Source organism: Papaver somniferum, unplaced genomic scaffold (genome assembly GCF_003573695.1).
Source record: "Papaver somniferum cultivar HN1 unplaced genomic scaffold, ASM357369v1 unplaced-scaffold_139, whole genome shotgun sequence".
Taxonomy (NCBI): Eukaryota; Viridiplantae; Streptophyta; class Magnoliopsida; order Ranunculales; family Papaveraceae; genus Papaver; species Papaver somniferum.
The window spans coordinates 4426162-4432057 of NW_020623156.1; the positions used below are offsets into that span (position 1 = coordinate 4426162).

Here is a 5896-nt window from a genome sequence, read left to right on the forward strand (position 1 = left end):
TCGTAGAAGCAGCTGCGCCTCCTTCTCCTACTTTTCTCATCTTCTTCTTTCCTCCATCTTAGATTCTCAATAGATCTTGTTCTCATTGGATTAATTGATAAAATTTGTTTGTTAATTGTTGTTCATTGGGTTGGATTTACTAACGAATGATTCAAAATTTTTGATTTTGTTATTAAGATATTTCTTTGTCTGCAATGATTGATTGTAGTAATAACAGTGTTTAGGTATTAAGGTTTCGTTTCTTATTCCTCTATATTGATCTGCATCTCTATGCCTCTCTCTTCATATCCATGTTTTCCTTTAAGATTTGTTACTAATCAGGGCTTCATGCTTTGATGTGTAAACAGAACAGTTATCTCTTTGTCGTTTTGGACCATAAATTAATTAAAATCTATATGAAATTGGTTGCATTAGGAGTTTTTGATTTTCTCAAATGGGTCTGATTTTTTTTTTCTATCTTTGAATGAATAAATTATCACAAATTATCAGATTTTATTGATAGGTTTCTTATTCAGTTGGTCTCGTTTATCCATTAAATGATTGAGTTTGTTAATTTGATTTTTATTTGTTTAGAATTTCTAATTCATCTTCCTCTGTATTAATCTGTATCTAGATGCATCTGTCATCTTTTCCATAAAGATTTGTTATTAATCAAGATTTCAAGCTTATTGTTCTCTTTATAAAGTTTTGTTGTCTACACTGATAATATGTCTTTGGTCGTTTGGACCATAAGTTACTTAGCTCATCTATATATATAAATATGATTCTTTGATTTTTTTTTCAATGAGTCTGATTTTTTTTTTCTTTGGTTCGGAATAAACAAATCAAGTGAAGTTTGCTCCTACGCATACTTTGAAGAAGGTAAAAAGTATCAGGTTTTGTTGATTTGTTTCTTAATCTAGTTTTTATCCTTTTTTTTGTCTTTTAGTTTGAATCCTGATTATACTTAGTTCCACTTTGAATTTGCTGGTTTGTATATATGCAAGACCAAAGTTCACATTTTTGGGGAGGAAGAAACCAGATTTAGGATGAGTACTCTTCTGATCTAGAAATCAGAGCTAAAAGAACAGATCGAAGGATGTTAGATTGCAGATCTATTTAAGATTGTCCTGTGAAATTCAAGAACTTTGATGGGTGCAGGTTGAAGTTGTTGTTTCAATGGTGCCATGTATCATTAGATTTTAATTTTCTTTCCCAGAGATTGTATTTCATTTTTGTAAAAATATGAGATTGTAAATTGACTAATAAATGATGTTGTAAATTGAATTTTGTGATAATAAATTAAAATTAATGTTGCATTAAATTTTGCTCATATTTGTCCCTATATTAATTTTAATTTTACTTTTATTCATCTGAGTCAAAATCTGTCCGTTGACCATTTATCCAATCAGAACATTCCCGTCGATGAAGAAAGAGCAACTAATCTCTGATAAGTTTAAAGCATTGGACAATTGAGTCGCCCTAAACCATTGTCAACTTAACTTATTACTCAGTAGGATGGTTGAAATAAATTTAAAGCAATTATATTGGTTAGCCGTTGATGGTAGTTGAAACATATTTGGAGCGACTCATCTCAGAATAGTTGGAATAAAATTAAAGCAATCATATTAGTTAAATGCTGGTAGTAGTTGAAACATGCTTAGAGCGAGTGCCTAGCTGCTCTAGACTTGTTGAAATCCCACCTTTTGCAACTCCAGAGCGAGAGCCAAATTGAGTCGTTTTAAGGGATAGAGCGACTCAATATGGGCTTTTCCAACCAAAAATGCCTGGTCGCTTAATCCAACTTTTCTTGTAGTGTTCGTAGGTGGTCTGGGGCGTAAGAGGATAATCAAAGGAATCAATGCAATGATCCAATCTTCATGTCTGCGACTAAGGGTGAAGTAATGCGTTTCACTGAAAAAAATAAAAAGGATTTAATCTGCATGGTGTCGTACAAGTTAATGTAATCAAAAACAAGATTAACATACAGTAATTAAGGGCAAGTACGATCAGTGGGGTTTGCTAATTGGACTATAAACTGTAAAGCTTTTCGAGGACTAAATTAATGATTTTATCGGTTTAATATATTCACATCATCTTATTTTGCTTCATATTTTTTTTTGAAGGAATGTAACAAAATTACAGTAAATTTAACATTTGTGGATGTTTTGATGATCATGAAGTATACATTTTGGTGATTATTTTTTATTGTTTTCTTTTGTTTGATGAACACCAACTTAATTCCAATTGGGCCAAGTAGTACTCATATCCTCCGTTATGGAATATGATGTCACTGTTATAATAGTTTCAAACAATTATTGGAAAGTAGTGCTTTACTACCTCCTTGTGTTCCTAACAATAGTCAACGGATGAATATGTTCACTTGAGTACTTGGTCTTCCAATGCTGTCAAAAAAAAAAGGTTCCAACTAAATGCATCCGTCAATAGACTGTCCGAATGCAGTTTCCTACGTAGCATTCCTTGAAATCCCAGATTTAGGAATGATGAATTCGTTTGAATAGTGTTTGTTGTGGGTTCTCTTGTATATGTTTCAATAATGATGAAATCCCATACACCCAAGACAACCAACACCCAATTTCTATACCAAAAGAAAAATAACATGTGAAGTATTTGCTTATCTAGAGGGAGCCCTGGGCAGATACGTCGTCCAGCTCCAAAAAGTATGAATTCAAAATCCTGCCCATGGTAAATCGCTCTGGCTTGAAGGTTAATGTATCATCCCAACTACTTGGATCCCTAAAAGTTCCAGAACTTTATTGAGACTCAATTCAGACTAGAAATCCTAAATAGTTGGAGTGTAAATAAATCGCCAATGCACCGGCCTTTAGGTTTAGATCCATTTTTCTTTCCGGCGGCGTCTTTAGGTTTAGATCCCTCATGCCTAGTTGCCGTCTTTTAATTCATATCCGAGTAATTATCAATTTCCGCTCTTATTTTTGATTCTTTTACTTCGCTTCAAAGGTATTTTGGATGCCCACCAATAGTCCTACATGGGCTATCAGCCCACCTACTTGCACTGAATAAGAAATACTTGGCTTCAAACTTTATAGGAACAACTAGAGTTGACCTCAACAGCAGTCGATGATGGCGGTACTAATTCAGAATCATCTGATGTTGTGAGCTCCTCAGTGTGATGCTTGGTTTGGGTGTATTGGTGTTTTACTTTTAACCCTATACTTCACAACATGCATGAGATGGACCGATTGGTCTTTGCGTCATATGCATTGTATTCTGGTCATCTCTTAAAATTTTCCATCATACTTATATTTAGGAATCTTATTTCTAGCTATATTAGGAATCTTATTTCTAGTTTTATTAAGGAATTTGTTCACTATTAAGACTTCTATTTCTCGGCAGATTCTTGTAATTATCTAAGCCGAGTCATGACCCTTTAGCTTTAGCCCGTGCTGCATTCTTAGAGGTCTGAAAGAAACTTTAAGGCTGTGTAGTCTCTAAATTTTTGTAGTCTCGATTCATATATGTACCTTGGAACCTCCTTCGCAGAAACGTAGACAGAAGAAGAGTCTGGAAAGTACCATGAGTACAGATCAGTGCCAAGCTCATCCAGTAAGCACCTGTTGTATCTTTTCATTAGTTTTATGTGTGTATGAAATCGTCAATTCAATTTCTGTTTCTGACTCATATACGATGCCAACAAATTTGCAGGAACAACAAGAGTCTACAATAAAACAACGGCTCACGAGGGTGCAAAGGGTGGCTAAGTACACAAGGGATTGCAACCAAAACTGCATTCAAGTTGCCAAATTGAGGTATAATGTGTATTAAGCTTTTCTGCATAACATTTATCTGTATCAGTTTATATAATTGTAATACTTACAACTAATCTATCTCTAATAGTGCGGACGGTATCATAGAACACCCTTATATTCCAACACGTTCTCAGTGGCTGTCTATGTGTGAAGAAGAATGGGGATCAAACGATGAAGAAACAAAATTTTTTATTAAAGATGCTAGTAATCAGCAATTTATAGTTGAGGTTTGAGGCTTGTCCAAGGGATATGGGGTTATCATACGTGATAGTGAGAGACACCCCATTCTTGTTATATCTAGGGCTGCAGTTGGTTGCGTTTCTCCATTCTACCATGAGTTACAAGGAGTTTTTTTGGGTTTAGAACTTGCGATGAAATACAGAATTTTCCATTTTTATTTGCATTGTATTTCTAAAGATATAGCTGAATATGTTATGAGGAGTTGGTCTTTGATACATAGGTGTGATTGTCCATCGAGAAATAATCCTAAGAATGTTGGTGAGAAATTGAATTATTGTATCAAATGTTCAGATTACACGTTGGATGAAATTGGTGAAAGGAAGAACGAAGACAAGATACTACCACTTATTGATGAGATTTTTTATAATGCGTTGGAGTTTCAACGTGAAGGATATCTTGGGTTTGATCTGTCTCCTATTGAATTATCAAAAGCTAAAGCTCTTCGGTATATAGCGAACTCGGGATTAGACCAAGAGCTGAGATTACCTGAGATTAGAGAAGAGGAAGAAATAGCAGAAATTCTATACAAAGAAGTTTATGGTCACGGATCTGAGGAGGAAGTGATGTGCAGCAACAGCAGCTCATGTTGCAGAAACAACGACGAGAGTTGCAGAAGCTAAGGTTACGTTAAAAGGTCTGGAATTGGAATTGGAACCTAAGCTTTGAAAAAAAAAATCGTTTTTTCTTTTAGTTAGTTGCTTTTGGTAATTGTTGTAGATCCAAAGATCAACCTGATTTAAATTCTGATTCCAAGTTCAGTGCATCTTGTGACTTGGTTTGCTTTTGTGTGCTATTGTGGTCAAAGGTTATAGCTACATTTGTATGGCCACTGCATATGGCGCATTATTTTCCCACTTGCACAAAAATTAAGGAGAGACGATACATGGTTCAAACTTCAAACCTCGAGCTCTTTAAAAGATGGAAACCCACTAACAAAAATAACACAAACATTTAGAATGTGTTCCTAATGCAGGGAATAAGATGGTTAGGTACCAGGTTCGATGTCCAATTTTTTAAAATTGGCGATAGAAAACTTGAAGTTTTGTTGTAGAAGCAGTACTTAGCTGCTGGGTTCCTAAACTTATTACTCAGTTTAAAACTTGGATTACGCCATGTTTGGCCTTCGCCGATAATGTATTAGATTCCGTATATATATAGTAGAACTTCGATAAATTAATCATTTCGCTAAATTAATAAAATTCTCCAGTCTCAACTAGGCTTATACAAGCTGAATTTTGACTCGATATATTAGTAATTTCGCTAAAACAATAATTTTTTCTGGTCCCAAGCCTATTAATTTATCGATATTTTGTCGTAGCTGGGATTTGGCTTTTCCCTTTTGAGATTTGCGAATTTTAGAACTATCGCAGAACAAATTAACAATAAAAATACTTTTAACAACAACACTAACAGCCAGAAAATAATATAACAGTCCGATAAGATTTGCTTTTGTTCAGTACCATAATATACAACCAGGTGACATTATTGACAGGAAATTAATATATGTTGAGGCGGTGAATGTATAAAGAAAGATAAAGCAACTACATTAACATACTTTCGCAAGATAAAGTTCAATAAGCTAGCTGATAAGTTGGCAAACTTTACAGTTGCAACTTGCAGCATTACACCGTACGGTATTCCAACTTCTAATAAATTTCTTTTCGGTATAATAAAAATAAAAATAAAAATTCTACTGGACAAGAAGCCCAACGGGTTTGGTCGAGAGTCCCATTGCACATTTGGGGGTTTTATGTAATATCTGCTCTTCCTTCTTTTTCCAATCTCTGCTCTTCTTTTACATCTTCTTCCAGTATGTAAACCCTGAAGTGCGATCACCAGCTGCAGTATGCTGCAATATTGGAAAACAAGTGAGTCCATGGTTTTTT

At 34.5% G+C, this 5896-nt stretch overlaps 1 long non-coding RNA gene across 1 annotated transcript; it reads left to right on the forward strand.

Annotated features, from left to right (window-relative positions):
* On the forward strand, nucleotides 1–1303 carry LOC113335141. The gene is made up of 2 exons (XR_003353169.1): nucleotides 1–861; nucleotides 987–1303. It is a non-coding gene; the product is annotated as an uncharacterized LOC113335141 (long non-coding RNA).
* The last annotated feature ends 4593 nt before the right edge of the window (nucleotides 1304–5896 follow it).